A 12,281-nucleotide genomic window follows, 5' to 3' on the forward strand; every position below is an offset into this window, starting at 1 on the left:
TGTCCTTTGTCTTTGTCTTTGTCTTTGTCTTTGTCTTTGTCTTTGTCTTTGTCTTTGTCTTTGTCTTTGTCTTTGTCTTTGTCTTTGTCTTTGTCTTTGTCTTTGTCTTTGTCTTTGTCTTTGTCTTTGTCTTTGTCTTTGTCTTTGTCTTTGTCTTTGTCTTTGTCTTTGTCTTTGTCTTTGTCTTTGTCTTTGTCTTTGTCTTTGTCTTTGTCTTTGTCTTTGTCTTTGTCTTTGTCTTTGTCTTTGTCTTTGTCTTTGTCTTTGTCTTTGTCTTTGTCTTTGTCTTTGTCTTTGTCTTTGTCTTTGTCTTTGTCTTTGTCTTTGTCTTTGTCTTTGTCTTTGTCTTTGTCTTTGTCTTTGTCTTTGTCTTTGTCTTTGTCTTTGTCTTTGTCTTTGTCTTTGTCTTTGTCTTTGTCTTTGTCTTTGTCTTTGTCTTTGTCTTTGTCTTTGTCTTTGTCTTTGTCTTTGTCTTTGTCTTTGTCTTTGTCTTTGTCTTTGTCTTTGTCTTTGTCTTTGTCTTTGTCTTTGTCTTTGTCTTTGTCTTTGTCTTTGTCTTTGTCTTTGTCTTTGTCTTTGTCTTTGTCTTTGTCTTTGTCTTTGTCTTTGTCTTTGTCTTTGTCTTTGTCTTTGTCTTTGTCTTTGTCTTTGTCTTTGTCTTTGTCTTTGTCTTTGTCTTTGTCTTTGTCTTTGTCTTTGTCTTTGTCTTTGTCTTTGTCTTTGTCTTTGTCTTTGTCTTTGTCTTTGTCTTTGTCTTTGTCTTTGTCTTTGTCTTTGTCTTTGTCTTTGTCTTTGTCTTTGTCTTTGTCTTTGTCTTTGTCTTTGTCTTTGTCTTTGTCTTTGTCTTTGTCTTTGTCTTTGTCTTTGTCTTTGTCTTTGTCTTTGTCTTTGTCTTTGTCTTTGTCTTTGTCTTTGTCTTTGTCTTTGTCTTTGTCTTTGTCTTTGTCTTTGTCTTTGTCTTTGTCTTTGTCTTTGTCTTTGTCTTTGTCTTTGTCTTTGTCTTTGTCTTTGTCTTTGTCTTTGTCTTTGTCTTTGTCTTTGTCTTTGTCTTTGTCTTTGTCTTTGTCTTTGTCTTTGTCTTTGTCTTTGTCTTTGTCTTTGTCTTTGTCTTTGTCTTTGTCTTTGTCTTTGTCTTTGTCTTTGTCTTTGTCTTTGTCTTTGTCTTTGTCTTTGTCTTTGTCTTTGTCTTTGTCTTTGTCTTTGTCTTTGTCTTTGTCTTTGTCTTTGTCTTTGTCTTTGTCTTTGTCTTTGTCTTTGTCTTTGTCTTTGTCTTTGTCTTTGTCTTTGTCTTTGTCTTTGTCTTTGTCTTTGTCTTTGTCTTTGTCTTTGTCTTTGTCTTTGTCTTTGTCTTTGTCTTTGTCTTTGTCTTTGTCTTTGTCTTTGTCTTTGTCTTTGTCTTTGTCTTTGTCTTTGTCTTTGTCTTTGTCTTTGTCTTTGTCTTTGTCTTTGTCTTTGTCTTTGTCTTTGTCTTTGTCTTTGTCTTTGTCTTTGTCTTTGTCTTTGTCTTTGTCTTTGTCTTTGTCTTTGTCTTTGTCTTTGTCTTTGTCTTTGTCTTTGTCTTTGTCTTTGTCTTTGTCTTTGTCTTTGTCTTTGTCTTTGTCTTTGTCTTTGTCTTTGTCTTTGTCTTTGTCTTTGTCTTTGTCTTTGTCTTTGTCTTTGTCTTTGTCTTTGTCTTTGTCTTTGTCTTTGTCTTTGTCTTTGTCTTTGTCTTTGTCTTTGTCTTTGTCTTTGTCTTTGTCTTTGTCTTTGTCTTTGTCTTTGTCTTTGTCTTTGTCTTTGTCTTTGTCTTTGTCTTTGTCTTTGTCTTTGTCTTTGTCTTTGTCTTTGTCTTTGTCTTTGTCTTTGTCTTTGTCTTTGTCTTTGTCTTTGTCTTTGTCTTTGTCTTTGTCTTTGTCTTTGTCTTTGTCTTTGTCTTTGTCTTTGTCTTTGTCTTTGTCTTTGTCTTTGTCTTTGTCTTTGTCTTTGTCTTTGTCTTTGTCTTTGTCTTTGTCTTTGTCTTTGTCTTTGTCTTTGTCTTTGTCTTTGTCTTTGTCTTTGTCTTTGTCTTTGTCTTTGTCTTTGTCTTTGTCTTTGTCTTTGTCTTTGTCTTTGTCTTTGTCTTTGTCTTTGTCTTTGTCTTTGTCTTTGTCTTTGTCTTTGTCTTTGTCTTTGTCTTTGTCTTTGTCTTTGTCTTTGTCTTTGTCTTTGTCTTTGTCTTTGTCTTTGTCTTTGTCTTTGTCTTTGTCTTTGTCTTTGTCTTTGTCTTTGTCTTTGTCTTTGTCTTTGTCTTTGTCTTTGTCTTTGTCTTTGTCTTTGTCTTTGTCTTTGTCTTTGTCTTTGTCTTTGTCTTTGTCTTTGTCTTTGTCTTTGTCTTTGTCTTTGTCTTTGTCTTTGTCTTTGTCTTTGTCTTTGTCTTTGTCTTTGTCTTTGTCTTTGTCTTTGTCTTTGTCTTTGTCTTTGTCTTTGTCTTTGTCTTTGTCTTTGTCTTTGTCTTTGTCTTTGTCTTTGTCTTTGTCTTTGTCTTTGTCTTTGTCTTTGTCTTTGTCTTTGTCTTTGTCTTTGTCTTTGTCTTTGTCTTTGTCTTTGTCTTTGTCTTTGTCTTTGTCTTTGTCTTTGTCTTTGTCTTTGTCTTTGTCTTTGTCTTTGTCTTTGTCTTTGTCTTTGTCTTTGTCTTTGTCTTTGTCTTTGTCTTTGTCTTTGTCTTTGTCTTTGTCTTTGTCTTTGTCTTTGTCTTTGTCTTTGTCTTTGTCTTTGTCTTTGTCTTTGTCTTTGTCTTTGTCTTTGTCTTTGTCTTTGTCTTTGTCTTTGTCTTTGTCTTTGTCTTTGTCTTTGTCTTTGTCTTTGTCTTTGTCTTTGTCTTTGTCTTTGTCTTTGTCTTTGTCTTTGTCTTTGTCTTTGTCTTTGTCTTTGTCTTTGTCTTTGTCTTTGTCTTTGTCTTTGTCTTTGTCTTTGTCTTTGTCTTTGTCTTTGTCTTTGTCTTTGTCTTTGTCTTTGTCTTTGTCTTTGTCTTTGTCTTTGTCTTTGTCTTTGTCTTTGTCTTTGTCTTTGTCTTTGTCTTTGTCTTTGTCTTTGTCTTTGTCTTTGTCTTTGTCTTTGTCTTTGTCTTTGTCTTTGTCTTTGTCTTTGTCTTTGTCTTTGTCTTTGTCTTTGTCTTTGTCTTTGTCTTTGTCTTTGTCTTTGTCTTTGTCTTTGTCTTTGTCTTTGTCTTTGTCTTGTCTTTGTCTTGTCTTTGTCTTGTCTTTGTCTTGTCTTTGTCTTGTCTTTGTCTTGTCTTTGTCTTGTCTTTGTCTTTGTCTTTGTCTTTGTCTTGTCTTTGTCTTGTCTTTGTCTTGTCTTTGTCTTGTCTTTGTCTTGTCTTTGTCTTGTCTTTGTCTTGTCTTTGTCTTGTCTTTGTCTTGTCTTTGTCTTGTCTTTGTCTTGTCTTTGTCTTGTCTTTGTCTTGTCTTTGTCTTGTCTTTGTCTTGTCTTTGTCTTGTCTTTGTCTTGTCTTTGTCTTGTCTTTGTCTTGTCTTTGTCTTGTCTTTGTCTTGTCTTTGTCTTGTCTTTGTCTTGTCTTTGTCTTGTCTTTGTCTTGTCTTTGTCTTGTCTTTGTCTTGTCTTTGTCTTGTCTTTGTCTTGTCTTTGTCTTGTCTTTGTCTTGTCTTTGTCTTGTCTTTGTCTTGTCTTTGTCTTGTCTTTGTCTTGTCTTTGTCTTGTCTTTGTCTTGTCTTTGTCTTGTCTTTGTCTTGTCTTTGTCTTGTCTTTGTCTTGTCTTTGTCTTGTCTTTGTCTTGTCTTTGTCTTGTCTTTGTCTTGTCTTTGTCTTGTCTTTGTCTTGTCTTTGTCTTGTCTTTGTCTTGTCTTTGTCTTGTCTTTGTCTTGTCTTTGTCTTGTCTTTGTCTTGTCTTTGTCTTGTCTTTGTCTTGTCTTTGTCTTGTCTTTGTCTTGTCTTTGTCTTGTCTTTGTCTTGTCTTTGTCTTGTCTTTGTCTTGTCTTTGTCTTGTCTTTGTCTTGTCTTTGTCTTGTCTTTGTCTTGTCTTTGTCTTGTCTTTGTCTTGTCTTTGTCTTGTCTTTGTCTTGTCTTTGTCTTGTCTTTGTCTTGTCTTTGTCTTGTCTTTGTCTTGTCTTTGTCTTGTCTTTGTCTTTCTTTGTCTTGTCTTTGTCTTGTCTTTGTCTTGTCTTTGTCTTGTCTTTGTCTTGTCTTTGTCTTGTCTTTGTCTTGTCTTTGTCTTGTCTTTGTCTTGTCTTTGTCTTGTCTTTGTCTTGTCTTTGTCTTGTCTTTGTCTTGTCTTTGTCTTGTCTTTGTCTTGTCTTTGTCTTGTCTTTGTCTTGTCTTTGTCTTGTCTTTGTCTTGTCTTTGTCTTGTCTTTGTCTTGTCTTTGTCTTGTCTTTGTCTTGTCTTTGTCTTGTCTTTGTCTTGTCTTTGTCTTGTCTTTGTCTTGTCTTTGTCTTGTCTTTGTCTTGTCTTTGTCTTGTCTTTGTCTTGTCTTTGTCTTGTCTTTGTCTTGTCTTTGTCTTGTCTTTGTCTTGTCTTTGTCTTGTCTTTGTCTTGTCTTTGTCTTGTCTTTGTCTTGTCTTTGTCTTGTCTTTGTCTTGTCTTTGTCTTGTCTTTGTCTTGTCTTTGTCTTGTCTTTGTCTTGTCTTTGTCTTGTCTTTGTCTTGTCTTTGTCTTGTCTTTGTCTTGTCTTTGTCTTGTCTTTGTCTTGTCTTTGTCTTGTCTTTGTCTTGTCTTTGTCTTTGTCTTGTCTTTGTCTTGTCTTTGTCTTGTCTTTGTCTTGTCTTTGTCTTGTCTTTGTCTTGTCTTTGTCTTGTCTTTGTCTTTGTCTTGTCTTTGTCTTGTCTTTGTCTTGTCTTTGTCTTGTCTTTGTCTTGTCTTTGTCTTGTCTTTGTCTTGTCTTTGTCTTGTCTTTGTCTTGTCTTTGTCTTGTCTTTGTCTTGTCTTTGTCTTGTCTTTGTCTTGTCTTTGTCTTGTCTTTGTCTTGTCTTTGTCTTGTCTTTGTCTTGTCTTTGTCTTGTCTTTGTCTTGTCTTTGTCTTGTCTTTGTCTTGTCTTTGTCTTGTCTTTGTCTTGTCTTTGTCTTGTCTTTGTCTTGTCTTTGTCTTGTCTTTGTCTTGTCTTTGTCTTGTCTTTGTCTTGTCTTTGTCTTGTCTTTGTCTTGTCTTTGTCTTGTCTTTGTCTTGTCTTTGTCTTGTCTTTGTCTTGTCTTTGTCTTGTCTTTGTCTTGTCTTTGTCTTGTCTTTGTCTTGTCTTTGTCTTGTCTTTGTCTTGTCTTTGTCTTGTCTTTGTCTTGTCTTTGTCTTGTCTTTGTCTTGTCTTTGTCTTGTCTTTGTCTTGTCTTTGTCTTGTCTTTGTCTTGTCTTTGTCTTGTCTTTGTCTTGTCTTTGTCTTGTCTTTGTCTTGTCTTTGTCTTGTCTTTGTCTTGTCTTTGTCTTGTCTTTGTCTTGTCTTTGTCTTGTCTTTGTCTTGTCTTTGTCTTGTCTTTGTCTTGTCTTTGTCTTGTCTTTGTCTTGTCTTTGTCTTGTCTTTGTCTTGTCTTTGTCTTGTCTTTGTCTTGTCTTTGTCTTGTCTTTGTCTTGTCTTTGTCTTGTCTTTGTCTTGTCTTTGTCTTGTCTTTGTCTTGTCTTTGTCTTGTCTTTGTCTTGTCTTTGTCTTGTCTTTGTCTTGTCTTTGTCTTGTCTTTGTCTTGTCTTTGTCTTGTCTTTGTCTTGTCTTTGTCTTGTCTTTGTCTTGTCTTTGTCTTGTCTTTGTCTTGTCTTTGTCTTGTCTTTGTCTTGTCTTTGTCTTGTCTTTGTCTTGTCTTTGTCTTGTCTTTGTCTTGTCTTTGTCTTGTCTTTGTCTTGTCTTTGTCTTGTCTTTGTCTTGTCTTTGTCTTGTCTTTGTCTTGTCTTTGTCTTGTCTTTGTCTTGTCTTTGTCTTGTCTTTGTCTTGTCTTTGTCTTGTCTTTGTCTTGTCTTTGTCTTGTCTTTGTCTTGTCTTTGTCTTGTCTTTGTCTTGTCTTTGTCTTGTCTTTGTCTTGTCTTTGTCTTGTCTTTGTCTTGTCTTTGTCTTGTCTTTGTCTTGTCTTTGTCTTGTCTTTGTCTTGTCTTTGTCTTTGTCTTGTCTTTGTCTTGTCTTTGTCTTGTCTTTGTCTTGTCTTTGTCTTGTCTTTGTCTTGTCTTTGTCTTGTCTTTGTCTTGTCTTTGTCTTGTCTTTGTCTTGTCTTTGTCTTGTCTTTGTCTTGTCTTTGTCTTGTCTTTGTCTTGTCTTTGTCTTGTCTTTGTCTTGTCTTTGTCTTGTCTTTGTCTTGTCTTTGTCTTGTCTTTGTCTTGTCTTTGTCTTGTCTTTGTCTTGTCTTTGTCTTGTCTTTGTCTTGTCTTTGTCTTGTCTTTGTCTTGTCTTTGTCTTGTCTTTGTCTTGTCTTTGTCTTGTCTTTGTCTTGTCTTTGTCTTGTCTTTGTCTTGTCTTTGTCTTGTCTTTGTCTTGTCTTTGTCTTGTCTTTGTCTTGTCTTTGTCTTGTCTTTGTCTTGTCTTTGTCTTGTCTTTGTCTTGTCTTTGTCTTGTCTTTGTCTTGTCTTTGTCTTGTCTTTGTCTTGTCTTTGTCTTGTCTTTGTCTTGTCTTTGTCTTGTCTTTGTCTTGTCTTTGTCTTGTCTTTGTCTTGTCTTTGTCTTGTCTTTGTCTTGTCTTTGTCTTGTCTTTGTCTTGTCTTTGTCTTGTCTTTGTCTTGTCTTTGTCTTGTCTTTGTCTTGTCTTTGTCTTGTCTTTGTCTTGTCTTTGTCTTGTCTTTGTCTTGTCTTTGTCTTGTCTTTGTCTTGTCTTTGTCTTGTCTTTGTCTTGTCTTTGTCTTGTCTTTGTCTTGTCTTTGTCTTGTCTTTGTCTTGTCTTTGTCTTGTCTTTGTCTTGTCTTTGTCTTGTCTTTGTCTTGTCTTTGTCTTGTCTTTGTCTTGTCTTTGTCTTGTCTTTGTCTTGTCTTTGTCTTGTCTTTGTCTTGTCTTTGTCTTGTCTTTGTCTTGTCTTTGTCTTGTCTTTGTCTTGTCTTTGTCTTGTCTTTGTCTTGTCTTTGTCTTGTCTTTGTCTTGTCTTTGTCTTGTCTTTGTCTTGTCTTTGTCTTGTCTTTGTCTTGTCTTTGTCTTGTCTTTGTCTTGTCTTTGTCTTGTCTTTGTCTTGTCTTTGTCTTGTCTTTGTCTTGTCTTTGTCTTGTCTTTGTCTTGTCTTTGTCTTGTCTTTGTCTTGTCTTTGTCTTGTCTTTGTCTTGTCTTTGTCTTGTCTTTGTCTTGTCTTTGACTTGTCATGAAAATTTCTTGAAATCACATGCACATGGTGTTATATTTCTTACCTTGCAGTACAGGGTAACAGAATCATTCTGCAAGGTTTCGTCAACAAAAATATTTCTTTCTATAAAAATCAATTTGATAGTCCTCCCAATTTTTTCTCTAACCCACCAATTTTCACTGGTGATCATGGAAATATCTTGAAAACACAAGCAATAAAATTTTCTTCTTCTGATGGATACAGGGTAGGCAAACAAAATCATCCTGCAAGGTTTCATAAGTAAAAACAATTGTTTCAATAGAAATCAGTTTTATTGTCCTCTCAATTTTTCCAACCCACCAATTTCCACTACTGATCATGGAAATTTCTTGAAAACACAAGGCAATAAAATTTTCTTCTTCTGATGGATACAGGATAGGGAAACAGAATCATTCTGCAAGGATTCTATCTATAAAAACAATTTGATCGTCTCCCATTTTTTCCAATCCACCAATTTCCACTACTGATCACGGAAATTACTTGAAAAACATGGCAATAAAATTTTCTTCTTCTAATGGATGCAGGACAAGGAAACAGAATCATTCTGCAAGGTTTCGTAAACAGAAATATTTCTTTCTATAAAAATCAATTTTATCGTCCTACCAATTTTTTCCAACCCACCAATTTCCACTAATGATCATGGAAATTTCTTGAAAAAACATGGCAATAAAATTTTCTTCTTCTGATGAATGCAGGATAGGGAAACATAATCTTTCTGCAAGGATTCTTTCTATAAAAATCAATTTGATCGTCCTCCCATTTTTTTCAACCCACCAATTTCCACAACTTATCATGGAAATTACTTGAAAAAACATGGCAATAAAATTTTCTTCTTCTAATGGATGCAGGACAAGGAAACAGAATAATTCTGCAAGGTTTCGTAAACAGAAATACTTCTTTCTATAAAAATCAATTTTATCGTCCTACCAATTTTTTCCAACCCACCAATTTCCACTAATGATCATGGAAATTTCTTGAAAACACATGGCAATAAAATTTTCTTCTTCTAATGGATGCAGGATAGGGAAACATAATCTTTCTGCAAGGATTCTTTCTATAAAAATCAATTTGATCGTCCTCCCAATTTTTTCAACCCACCAATTTCCACTACTGATGATGGAAATTTCTTGAAAAAACATGGCAATAAAATTTTCTTCTTCTGATGGATGCAGGATAAGGAAACAGAATCATTCTGCAAGGATTCTTTCTAGAAAAAACAATTTGATCGTCTCCCATTTTTTTCAATCCACCAATTTCCACTACTGATCACGGAAATTACTTGAAAAAACATGGCAATAAAATTTTCTTCTTCTAATGGATGCAGGACAAGGAAACAGAATCATTCTGCAAGGTTTCGTAAACAGAAATATTTCTTTCTATAAAAATCAATTTTATCGTCCTACCAATTTTTTCCAACCCACCAATTTCCACTAATGATCATGGAAATTTCTTGAAAAAACATGGCAATAAAATTTTCTTCTTCTGATGAATGCAGGATAGGGAAACATAATCTTTCTGCAAGGATTCTTTCTATAAAAATCAATTTGATCGTCCTCCCATTTTTTTCAACCCACCAATTTCCACAACTTATCATGGAAATTACTTGAAAAAACATGGCAATAAAATTTTCTTCTTCTAATGGATGCAGGACAAGGCAACAGAATCATTCTGCAAGGTTTCGTAAACAGAAATATTTCTTTCTATAAAAATCAATTTTATCGTCCTACCAATTTTTTCCAACCCACCAATTTCCACTAATGATCATGGAAATTTCTTGAAAACACATGGCAATAAAATTTTCTTCTTCTAATGGATGCAGGATAGGGAAACATAATCTTTCTGCAAGGATTCTTTCTATAAAAATCAATTTGATCGTCCTCCCAATTTTTTCAACCCACCAATTTCCACTACTGATGATGGAAATTTCTTGAAAAAACATGGCAATAAAATTTTCTTCTTCTGATGGATGCAGGATAAGGAAACAGAATCATTCTGCAAGGATTCTTTCTAGAAAAAACAATTTGATCGTCTCCCATTTTTTTCAATCCACCAATTTCCACTACTGATCACGGAAATTACTTGAAAAAACATGGCAATAAAATTTTCTTCTTCTAATGGATGCAGGACAAGGAAACAGAATCATTCTGCAAGGTTTCGTAAACAGAAATATTTCTTTCTATAAAAATCAATTTTATCGTCCTACCAATTTTTTCCAACCCACCAATTTCCACTAATGATCATGGAAATTTCTTGAAAAAACATGGCAATAAAATTTTCTTCTTCTGATGAATGCAGGATAGGGAAACATAATCTTTCTGCAAGGATTCTTTCTATAAAAATCAATTTGATCGTCCTCCCATTTTTTTCAACCCACCAATTTCCACAACTTATCATGGAAATTACTTGAAAAAAACATGGCAATAAAATTTTCTTCTTCTAATGGATGCAGGACAAGGCAACAGAATCATTCTGCAAGGTTTCGTAAACAGAAATATTTCTTTCTATAAAAATCAATTTTATCGTCCTACCAATTTTTTCCAACCCACCAATTTCCACTAATGATCATGGAAATTTCTTGAAAACACATGGCAATAAAATTTTCTTCTTCTAATGGATGCAGGATAGGGAAACATAATCTTTCTGCAAGGATTCTTTCTATAAAAATCAATTTGATCGTCCTCCCAATTTTTTCAACCCACCAATTTCCACTACTGATGATGGAAATTTCTTGAAAAAACATGGCAATAAAATTTTCTTCTTCTGATGGATGCAGGATAAGGAAACAGAATCATTCTGCAAGGATTCTTTCTAGAAAAAACAATTTGATCGTCTCCCATTTTTTTCAATCCACCAATTTCCACTACTGATCACGGAAATTACTTGAAAAAACATGGCAATAAAATTTTCTTCTTCTAATGGATGCAGGACAAGGAAACAGAATCATTCTGCAAGGTTTCGTAAACAGAAATATTTCTTTCTATAAAAATCAATTTTATCGTCCTACCAATTTTTTCCAACCCACCAATTTCCACTAATGATCATGGAAATTTCTTGAAAAAACATGGCAATAAAATTTTCTTCTTCTGATGAATGCAGGATAGGGAAACATAATCTTTCTGCAAGGATTCTTTCTATAAAAATCAATTTGATCGTCCTCCCATTTTTTTCAACCCACCAATTTCCACAACTTATCATGGAAATTACTTGAAAAAAACATGGCAATAAAATTTTCTTCTTCTAATGGATGCAGGACAAGGCAACAGAATCATTCTGCAAGGTTTCGTAAACAGAAATATTTCTTTCTATAAAAATCAATTTTATCGTCCTACCAATTTTTTCCAACCCACCAATTTCCACTAATGATCATGGAAATTTCTTGAAAACACATGGCAATAAAATTTTCTTCTTCTAATGGATGCAGGATAGGGAAACATAATCTTTCTGCAAGGATTCTTTCTATAAAAATCAATTTGATCGTCCTCCCAATTTTTTCAACCCACCAATTTCCACTACTGATGATGGAAATTTCTTGAAAAAACATGGCAATAAAATTTTCTTCTTCTGATGGATGCAGGATAAGGAAACAGAATCATTCTGCAAGGATTCTTTCTAGAAAAAACAATTTGATCGTCTCCCATTTTTTCCAATCCACCAATTTCCACTACTGATCACGGAAATTACTTGAATAAACATGGCAATAAAATTTTCTTCTTCTAATGGATGCAGAATAAGGATACAGAATCATTCTGCAAGGTTTCGTAAACAGAAATATTTCGTTCTATAAAAATCAATTTTATCGTCCTACCAATTTTTTCCAACCCACCAATTTTCACTAATGATCATGGAAATTTCTTGAAAAAACATGGCAATAAAATTTTCTTCTTCTGTTGAATGCTGGATAGGGAAACAGAATCATTCTGCAAGGATTCTTTCTATAAAAATCAATTTGATCGTCCTCCCATTTTTCCAACCCACCAATTTCCACTACTTATCATGGAAATTTCTTGAAAACAAATGGCAATAAAATTTTCTTCTTCTAATGGATGCAGGATAAGGAAACAGAATCATTCTGCAAGGTTTCGTAAACAGAAATATTTCTTTCTATAAAAATCAATTTTATCGTCCTACCAATTTTTTCCAACCCACCAATTTCCACTAATGATCATGGAAATTTCTTGAAAACACATGGCAATAAAATTTTCTTCTTCTAATGGATGCAGGATAGGGAAACATAATCTTTCTGCAAGGATTCTTTCTATAAAAATCAATTTGATCGTCCTCCCAATTTTTTCAACCCACCAATTTCCACTACTGATGATGGAAATTTCTTGAAAAAACATGGCAATAAAATTTTCTTCTTCTGATGGATGCAGGATAGGGAAACATAATCTTTCTGCAAGGATTCTTTCTATAAAAATCAATTTGATCTTCCTCCCAATTTTTTCAATCCACCAATTTCCACTACTGATCACGGAAATTACTTGAAAAAACATGGCAATAAAATTTTCTTCTTCTAATGGATGCAGAATAAGGATACAGAATCATTCTGCAAGGTTTCGTAAACAGAAATTTTTCGTTCTATAAAAATCAATTTTATCGTCCTACCAATTTTGAAGTAGAATACTTCTAACGTTTCAATATGGGGTCCCGTTTCAAAAATTTCAGTTGAGAAATTTTCCCAGGTTTGAAATGCGAATATCTTCCGTTCTACTGGACGAAATCGCAATATTTTTGCACTATCTGATCGGAAATTTGTGCACGTATTTCGTATTAAATTTCGGAATTACTGCGACTACTATAAATAAACCAAAACAAGGATTTTCAGAAAATCCTTCGGAAACAGCGAGGAAAATGCGCAATTTGCCAACATATCCCACGCAGAGCCGTCAAAAAGGAGCATGTAAGCGTTTCATTACATACGGGAATGTTATATATACAGGACACGCGAGCTTGTTTTGTATCAGTGGGTGCTCGCTTACCACACGAGCAACATGCTCGTCCGGACGGTACAATGAGCGGTATCATATTTGCGTTCC

The sequence above is a fragment of the Topomyia yanbarensis genome, chromosome 3 (assembly GCF_030247195.1).
Source record: "Topomyia yanbarensis strain Yona2022 chromosome 3, ASM3024719v1, whole genome shotgun sequence".
In the NCBI taxonomy this organism is placed as follows: Eukaryota; Metazoa; Arthropoda; class Insecta; order Diptera; family Culicidae; genus Topomyia; species Topomyia yanbarensis.